The sequence below is a fragment of the Leptonychotes weddellii genome, chromosome 9, assembly GCF_054177405.1.
Source record: "Leptonychotes weddellii isolate Sample4059 chromosome 9, ASM5417740v2, whole genome shotgun sequence".
Classification (NCBI taxonomy): Eukaryota; Metazoa; Chordata; class Mammalia; order Carnivora; family Phocidae; genus Leptonychotes; species Leptonychotes weddellii.
In genome coordinates, this window is record NC_138377.1 from 1,452,486 (window position 1) to 1,462,102 (window position 9,617).

Below are 9,617 nucleotides of genomic sequence, written 5' to 3' on the forward strand. Positions count from 1 at the left end.
AGAAAGGGAGTGGAGAAAGAGTGTCTCACCACTCAGCGGGTCCCTGTTTGTGGTATGGGGTCCCCAAGTCTAGGTGCTCTCTGATTCAGCCTCTTCAGAAAACGAACTGCCCCATTTCTACTGGGGGCAGAGAAGGGGCAGCTGCCTAACCGGGAGGTGATATAGGCCCCTTGTATATACACTTTCAGCCTATCCTTCTGTTTCTAGTTCTACTTGTAACCCCACCCACAAAAGGAGCTGGGGGAACTTATTTCTAAGCTTTCTGTGGCATGATTCAGCATGATTCTTTTTGCTACTAGCCTACCTACCTCCGCCCTTAACTCCTGCTCTTAGAGGCCTGGTTTCGGCTCACTCCGGTTTGCTGTATCTATTAAACATTACACACACACACACACACTCCATCTGTCAAAACTAAGTTCAATTCTTTGTCCTCTAGTCTTCTATTCTGACACTTCCTTTTATTTATTTATTTATTTAATTTATTTATTTTGAGAGAAGAAGAGGAGGAGGAGGAGGAGGAGGAAGAGGAAGAAGGAGGAGGAGGAAGAAGGAAGAAGAGGAGGAAGAAGGAAGAAGAAAGGAGGAGGGAGGAAGGAGGAGGGAGGAGGAGGGAGGAGGAGGGAGGAGGCGGAGGGGAAGAGGAAGAGGAAGAGGAAGAGGAAGAAGAAGAAGAAGAAGAAGAAAATGTAGCCTAGAAAGATCTGTTAGTCAGGTTTATTAATCATATTAATAGAACCACTGCTTATAGTCATATACGTACTGCTCAACCCTGAAGAAATCATTTACCTTGTAGCCATCATAAATTTCAATAGTTATTACGTTAAATCCTGGCACATAGTTATAACATCTCCTTAGAAAGGGGTGTGTTAAAAAAGCTGCACAAGGTTGTAATATAGACTTAGTATATTAAGATCTGTATCTTTTTTCCTACTTAATGTGTCATGCGTGGCCTGAGAGAGGTCAAGTCTCCTTTGTCACTCGTGTTTGTTAATTTATTTACTTATTTATTTATTTATAAGATTTTATTTTTCAACAGGGAGAGAGAGACAGCGAGAGAGGGAACACAAGCAGGGGGAGTTGGGGAGGGAGAAGCAGGCTTCCCGCAGAGCAGGGAGCCGGATGCGGGGCTCGATCCCAGGACTCTGGGATCATGACCCAAGCTGAAGGCAGATGCTTAATGACTGAGCCACCCAGGTGCCCTAGTGTTTGTTAATTTAGCTCAGATTTTACCTGGCATGTATTTTGAGGTTCTATTTATCATATGCCATTCTACTATTAAAAATATAATGTAGGGGTGCCTGGGTGGCTCACTCAGTTGAGCAGCTGACTCTTGATTTTGATTCAGGTCATGATCTCAGGGTCAGATGAGATTAGAGATTATAAAAACTTTAAGACAATAGAGATGAGTATCTTTATGGCCCTAGATATGGAAGAATTTCTTAAAACTGAACAAAAGACTTGAAGAGGCACTTCACAGAAGAAACAAAAACCAGTAAAAATATGAAAAGATGTAATGATTCCTCAGTAATCAGGGAAATGTAAATAAAAATCACAAGGAAATGTTATTTTTATATCCACCAGATTGGCAAGAATTAAATATCAGACAAATTCAAATTTTGATGAGGATGTGACATTACTTGAACTTTCTCCTATATGCTACTGGTGGGAATATAAATTACACAACTGCTTTGGAAACAATCTGGCCGGCTCCAATAAACAGACCCTGTGAACCAATAATTCTACTACTGGATATATATCATTAAGAAACTCTTACACAGGGGCGCCTGGGTGGCTCAGTCGTTAAGCATCTGCCTTCGGCTCAGGTCATGATCCCAGGGTCCTGGGATCGAGCCCCGCATCTGGGCTCCCTGCTCTGTGGGAAGTCTGCTTCTCCCTCTCCCACTCCCCCGCTTGTGTTCCTGCGCTCGCTAACTCTCTCTCTGTGTCAAATAAATAAAATCTTTTAAAAAAAAAAAAAGAAACTCTTACACAAGTGCACCGGGACACATACAGGACAACTCACAGCAACAATGTTTGTAATACAAATAGCTATAAGCAATCTGAAGGTCTCGGAACCAGAGACCATGCATATGTAAATCATGGTATATTCATATAATAGAACACTATATAATCATGAAAACGAGCATAATAGAGAAAGTGAATTAGCTAAATATGTCAACATGGAACACAATTTGGGCAAAAGAAAGCAAATAGAAGGATACATATAATATGATTACATTTATATACTATTTAAAACCTTTAAAATATTTTTGGAAAAGATAAAAAAAACCTTTACACTATTTTGATGAGACTCCATATAAGGTAAAATTATAAAGACAATCAAGAAAACAACACAAAATTCTTGTTAGTGGTTACCTGGTAGGTGGGAAAGGAAGAAGGGGAATCAAGTTGGAGAGGGCCACAGTGTGAGTGATTTATAGGTATTGCTGATGATCCATTTCTTGAAGTAAATGGATGTTCATTTTCTATAATATTTACACTATAAACATCTAACTTTTTTGTATGTAAAGCAGTTAATAAAAATTAAAACTGAATTTTAAATAATTGCTTAGTTTGAGCTGATTAATAAAATTAAGCAGTTTAAAAAAATTTTTTTTTTTAAGATTTTATTTATTTATTTGACAGAGAGATAGAGAGAACAAGTAGGCAGAGAGGCAGGCAGAGGGAGAGGGAGAAGCAGGATCCCCGCTGAGCAGGGAGCCCGATGCGGGGATCAATCCCGGGACCCTGTGATCACGACCTGAGCCGAAGGCAGCCGCTTAACCGACTGAGCCACCCAGGCACCCCAGTTTTTAAAAATTTAAAGTAAGAGCAGAAGCAATGTGGATTTTTATGATTAAATATTTCCAAGACAAAGAGATTCTCCCACTCCCAAAAACCCCAGGTTCTGGTGGTCAAAATTCCTGGAATCAGGGTAATAGGATAAGATATTAATTTAGTGTTAAAATAAATTTGGCACTTAATAAAGAACAGATTTTACTGGGTGTCCACCATATGTAAGCTGAACTTCAGTATGCTCCTTTGCTATCCCCATAAGGAAGGGGCTGGGCCTAATTCCTTCCCAAGGGGACGTGGTAGAACAAGACTACTGGAAGTTAGGGCTTTAGGTTCTAACACTAGTGTAGTCACTTCCCTCACTGGATGACTGAACAAGGTGCAAAATGTTAAAACTTCAGTGTGCTCATCTGTAAAATATAGATAAAAAAAGCTACGTCACAGGGCTGATGTGGAAAAAAGGCAATGTGTGATGGAGGTGCTGTGCACAGTCATTAAGAATTTGAGCTCTGGGGGTGCCTGGGTGGCTCAGTCGTTAAGCGGCTGCCTTTGGCTCAGGTCATGATCCCAGGGGTCCTGGGGTCGAGTCCAGCATCGGGCTCCTTACTCAGGGGAGAGCCTGCTTCTCCCTCTGCCTGCTGCTCTCTCTCCCTCTGTCTCTCTCCCTGACAAATAAAGAAATAAAATCTTAAAAAAAAAAAAAAGAATTTGAGCTCTGGAGCACAATACCTGGCCCTAGCCCGGTTCTAACACTCAGTCTAGGTGACATGACCTTCCTGGGACCCTGGTACCCACACAATTAAAGGAGCCCGATGTGTGGAAAGCTTGGAACAGTACTTGGCACACAATAAACACTCAGTATGGGGTTGTGATTCTGGCTGTTACTGTTGTTAGTATGATTCTTTTCCAAAGGCCTAATTTGTGCCCAATTTTTGATTTTCTACAAATGGGTCCATGCCATGCTCTAAGTTTAACCTATTTAAAACATTTGGTTCTTTAGGGACTTTTCTAAAATAGCAATAATGAATCATGGGTACAATTATAATATATGCTGGGTATAATTATAATTGGTATAAGTATTGCTATAATTTATAAAAATAAATTATATATTCTCAAATTCACAATCTACTTTAAATATCAAGCTGCATTATTTCCTGCTGAAGCAAAAGTAAGTCTGGCAGTAAACTGAAAAGTTCCCCAGTAAAGCAGCTGTCAACATTGAAGCTCTGTTTTCTTGCCTTTCTACTACAGCTTTTGAAATTTAAAAATAAAGAAATATACATACATTTCTAGTCTTAATATTTTGAATATGTATAATCAAGAAGGGTTTTAGATTTCATTTACCCCACCCTGTTTGTTTATCAGATTCATTACAGTGATATGGATGCAGACACTGTATTGTAAATAACAGGACCCTTGTAACTACTATTGTTAACAGCCTGAACTGCTAGCTTGCTACAAGTCAGGCTGGAAAGAAGAGGTATGAAGAAAAGATGAACAGAGTTGTTCAATGAAAAAGGTTCCCAAAATGACTTGTGCCTACCTGATGGGACGGGGAAGGAAAGAAGTCCAAAAACTGGGTACAGGCATTCCCAGGAAAAGAGATGGAGAGGAGCAGGAACCACAGGCAGTGTCTAAGACTTAGACCACTGAGGGAGGGGTCATTTTTAAAACAGGTGACCTTGTGGGAGACAAGAGAAATTAAGAACTTAAGAGGGAACCAAAGGAAGTCTGGAGCCATTCTCACTTGGGCTGTGTACTTTGGGACCTTCCTCTGCACCCCAGGCCTATCAAGCCAGAACTGGGGAGGCTCGGTGTGTTCTGAAGGAAACATGGTTGTTTTTTGTTTTGTTTTCTCTTTTTTAACTCCACAGATGACACTATTACACAGCAAGGGTTGAAAATGACTGGTTTAAGGAGTCTGAAGCAAAAGTGACCCAAGTGGTAGTAGCAGTAAAAGTAACTAGATTGTAGACCACATGAAAAGCGTGAACTGGTTCTCTCTCTGCCTTCAAATTATACAGTTCCCTGACTTGTCCCACAACGAACATTCTCTGGGATGCCAAAAAGGCCCCCACTGTTACAGAGCTCTGAGCATTAGCAGTGGCTCCAAAACAAACACCAGCTTTAAGAAGAAAACAGGCGGCGTAAGTAGATTTCCCCAAAAAAACCCTTATAAAAGGAATCTATAGTCAACAATGCTTTTTTTTTTTTTAAAGATTTTATTTATTTATTTGACAGAGAGAGAGAGAGCACAGGTAGGCAGAGCGGCAGGCAGAGGGAGAGGAATAAGCAGACTCCCCACTGAGCAAGGAGCCCGATGTGGGGCTCGATCCCAAGACCCTGGGATCATGACCTGAGCCGAAGGCAGACGCTTAACGACTGAGCCACCCAGGCGCCCCTATAGTCAACAATGCTTTAATAATCCTTCAGCAACCTACTGTGTATTTTGCATATACTGCAACTTAATGTCCATTCTTTTCTTCTTAATTTTGACTAAGTTTCTATTTTTATTTTTTTTAAAGATTTTATTTATTTGACACAGAGAGAGAGAGAGAGCACAAACAGGCGGAGCAGCAGGCAGAGGGAGAGGGAGAAGCAGGCTCCCGCTGAGCAGAGAGCCCCACGTGGGGCTCAATCCCAAGACCCTGGGATCATGACCTGAGCCGAAGGCAGCCGCCCAACCGACTGAGCCACCCAGGTGCCCCTTGACTAAATTTTTTAAAACACAGGATTTCCCTTTCTCTCTTACTAAAAGTCTGGATTGAAGAATAGTGCTTGAATCTTAACTCAAAAAATGCTTTGCTACTAGGTCAGCAGGATCAACTAAAGGATGGAGTCTCCACTGAAGGGCCTTGTCAGATATTTTAATTGGATGAAGACATCCTTATCCAGTTCATGCAGCACCAAACTAGAAGGGATAGCTAATACAGAAGACTCACTATTCAAAATACCTCAACAGACTGGAATTGTGGCAGAAAACCAATTAAATGATCTTCAGCAGGAGCTGAATTCAGGTAAGAAAAAAAATCAGTTGCAGGTATCGAATAAATTAGGTCAGTGTCAAGGGCATTCCTGTGGCTGGCCCAAGAAGCTGAGTATTGACTCTGGAGAAGGAACCAAGAAAACTCAAAATAGCTGGTTATGTTTGCAGTGGTAGATTTAACCTCTCTAGCTCCATATGGCAGAATAGAGGACAATGTTGTAGACGTTTCTAGAAGACAGATGCTAGTGCAAACTAAAGGGAAAAAATCTATTAACTATAGCTATCCAACACTGGAACAAGATGCCATAAGGAAGAAGTGCGCCTCTGTCCCTAGATGTGTTTAAAACTGGCTAACTAACCAGCTGTCATAAATACATATTCTAAACAATTATTTCATTACATGTTATAAATTTCTTGCTTTTAATTAAGTGACTCCAGTTAAAAAAAAAAACGAATTATTGTTTAAATTGATTGTGGCAGAGTATGGTGACAATCAAGTTTCTGCCACCAAAAAGACTGAGTATTTCTAACATAACAAAATCTTAGAACAACCCAGGGGAAGGTCAGGGAATCACTGAAAAGTTTACTGCACATACGGGCGCCTGGATGGCTCAGTCGTTAAGCATCTGCCTTTGGGTCAGATCATGACCCCAGCGTCCTGGGATAGAGCCCGGCATTGGGCTCCCTGCTCAGCGGGAAGCCTGCTTCTCTCTCTCCCACTCCCCCTGCTTGTGTTCCCTCTCTCTCTGTCTCTCTCTGTCAAATAAATAAACAAAATCTTTAAAAAAAAAAAGGTTTACTGCACATAGATGACTGTTCCTTAAAAGCACTGGGTACCAAGGACTCCCACAGGGCCCGATGGGAGCTCTGGTGCGTCTTCCTTCATGCACTACTCTGCACTTGCACAGCTCTCCCCAGCCTGTTGCTGCGTCGCCCCTTGGTTGTGCACGCAGTCCCCCTACCAACACTTAATGAGTGCCCCCATGCCAACACCACAATGAGACTACAAAGGTCTTTCCATTTTTCTTACTCGGTAAAAAATATTTAGTGTAATTATAATAATAGTTATTATATTATATATATAAAATAATAACTATTATATATATGATAATATGTAACTATATTATTTTATGTTATTATTATTACACATATTATTATTATTATTTTAAGTAGGCTCCATGCCCAGTGTGGAGCTCAACGTGGGGCTTGAACTCACAACCCTGAGATCAAGACCTGAGCTGAGATCAAGAGTTGGAGGCTTAACCAACTGAGCTACTTAGGCACCCTGGTAAAAAATATTTAGATCCTTCAACGCCTAGGTGAAATTTTACTGTATACCACATGGGTTCGCCCAGAGTCCACTGCACTTATCTGACTCATTGGAGACATCACAGAGCTTGGTTCAGGAGGACGTGGATGTTTCTTAAATGAATTAGTAAGAGGCCACCCCTATTTTTCATTTGAAATATTCCTTCAAATATGATCTCTTCAGCCTATGATTTATTTTTTATTTTTTTAAAGATTTTATTTATTTGACAGAGAGAGACACAGAGAGAGGGAACACAAGCAGAGGGGGTGGAAGAGGGAGAAGCAGGCTTCCCGCTGAGCAGGGAGCCCGACGCGGGGCTCGATCCCGGGACCCTGGGATCATGACCTGAGCCGAAGGCAGACGCTTACCGACTGAGCCACCCAGGCACCCCCAGCCTATGTTTTAAAATGAAGGTTCTACTATTATTTAGGTACGGTGAGCCAAGACATCAGGACTGGCACTGAAAAGATAATTGTTATTAACAGTTCACAAGAGAAGGGGGCACACAATGCCACATGGGGAAGCACCAGGGTCAGTCAGGAGGCACAAGGAGCAAAGGGAAAGCATGGGAAAGAATCTTTATCTTGGTTTCCCCAGGAAAGGCAAGGTCAAGCAGGGTAACAGGCTGAGGATTGGCTTGTCTGAACCATTTCAGTAGGCTCTGGGGTATAAATACAGTCTCTAGTTGTCTGCCACCTGGCCCTGGGTTGATTAGGGCAGAGGAATATTGCCTCCTGGAGTGTAAGAGCCAGATAAAGGAGATGGTTCTGAGTATGAGCTCTGGATTAATTTGTTTGCATATAAACAGTACACTCACAGGGGAGTAGTCTGCTATTTCTAGGAATTAGCTACCCTAGGAGGGGCAGTCTCTCCCAGGTCAGCATAGTCTCAGGTGCTAGAACATCAAGAAAACAGAAAATAACAAAATATAGTTAATACACTTTGCTTTATTTTCTTCACAGCATTGACATGACATTATATATTTGTTTGCTGCTGCTCTCCTACTAGGATGTCAAATCCATTAAAGCAGGAACTTAACTTGGTTCAATGTTGTCTCCACACTGCTTAGAACAGTGTCTGGCATACAGTAGGTATTTAATAAGTGTTTGTTGAATGAATGAGTGAATAAAAAAAAAGCTGCATAAAAACATGGCTTATGCAATGTTTAGAGGGAGAGGTGGAGTACAAGGCCTACTTCTCTTAAGTACTAGAAATATTCCTCCCAACTTTAAACTACTAACTTCTTTATAGGGACTACAAAGGAAAATCTTGGGTTAGTTCCAGTCCAAGTTCTCATAATCCTAAATTGGGAAAATTTAACTAATTACAGGAAGGTGGCACAATGGAGTGGAAAGAACTGTATTTTGGAGTCAGAGCAGGATTTACCACTTACTAGCTGGAAAGCTGAACTATATCTACTTCGGAGTCAGTCACCTCATTGGAAAATCAACAGAACATGAAGATGAAAACATACCCATCAGACTAGCTAATGTGAAAAAGTTCAACACTTCTATGTGTAAGAACATGGGAGGCAAAGGCTCTAGTATCTAATGACAAGGAATCCCCAAGTAACGCAACATTCAGTCGTAATCCCAGGGCACTGCTTACCAAAGTGCTCCATTATCTGAACTGTGGCAAACACATTTTCATTTTAAGTTCACTAATGCTTGACTCAAAGCTGACTAAACCTGACATGGAAGGTGTGCCCAAGTACCCATCACTTATAAATTAAAAGACTTTGGGCAGGTTTTTTAATCGCCCTGGCCTTTCTTTCCTGAATAATAGAACTTAGCTCACAAAGTTGTAAAGAGTGAATGAATGCTATGGACTGAACTGTGTTCCCCCAAGATTCCCATGTTGAAACCCTAACCCACCATGTGATGGTATTTGGAGACGGAGCATTCAGGAGTTAAGTAGGTTTAGATGGGGTCTTAGGGTAGGTCCTCACGATGGGATTACTGCCCTTCTAAGTGGAGACATCAGAGAAGGTGTGAGAGCAGCCCTCTGCAAGCCAGAGGGAGCACTCTCACCAGAACCTGACCAGGCTGGCACCCTGATTTTGGGCTTCCCAGCCTCTAGAACTGTGTGAAATAAAGGTCTATTGTTTATGTGTCACCCAACCTATGGTATTTTGTTGTAGCAGCTTGAGCAAGCTAATACAATGAGTTCATACAGGTAATACACTCAGAAAAATGCTCAGCATTAAATGCTCAAATATTTGCCATTACCGGAAATAGTGCACTGCAATTAAGTCCTTGTACAAAAGAGACTGAGCCAGAACCTAACACTCAGTTCTTAAGCTTTACTTATTTCCTGTAAGGGGAAAGTTTTTTTTTTTTTTTTTTAAAGATTTTATTTATTTATTTGACAGAGAGAGACACAGTGAGAGAGGGAACACAAGCAGGGGGAGTGGGAGAGGGAGAAGCAGGCTCCCCGCAGAGCAGGGAGCCCGATGCGGGACTCGATCCCAGGACCCTGGGATCATGACCTGAGCCGAAGGCAGTCGCTTAACCAACTGAGCCACCC

General features: G+C 41.6%; 1 protein-coding gene across 12 annotated transcripts in view; it reads right to left on the bottom strand.

Moving 5' to 3' along the window:
• Nucleotides 1-9,617, bottom strand: part of MARK3 (microtubule affinity regulating kinase 3) — a 119,879-nt gene that overhangs the window by 53,998 nt on the left and 56,264 nt on the right. The window lies entirely within an intron of this gene.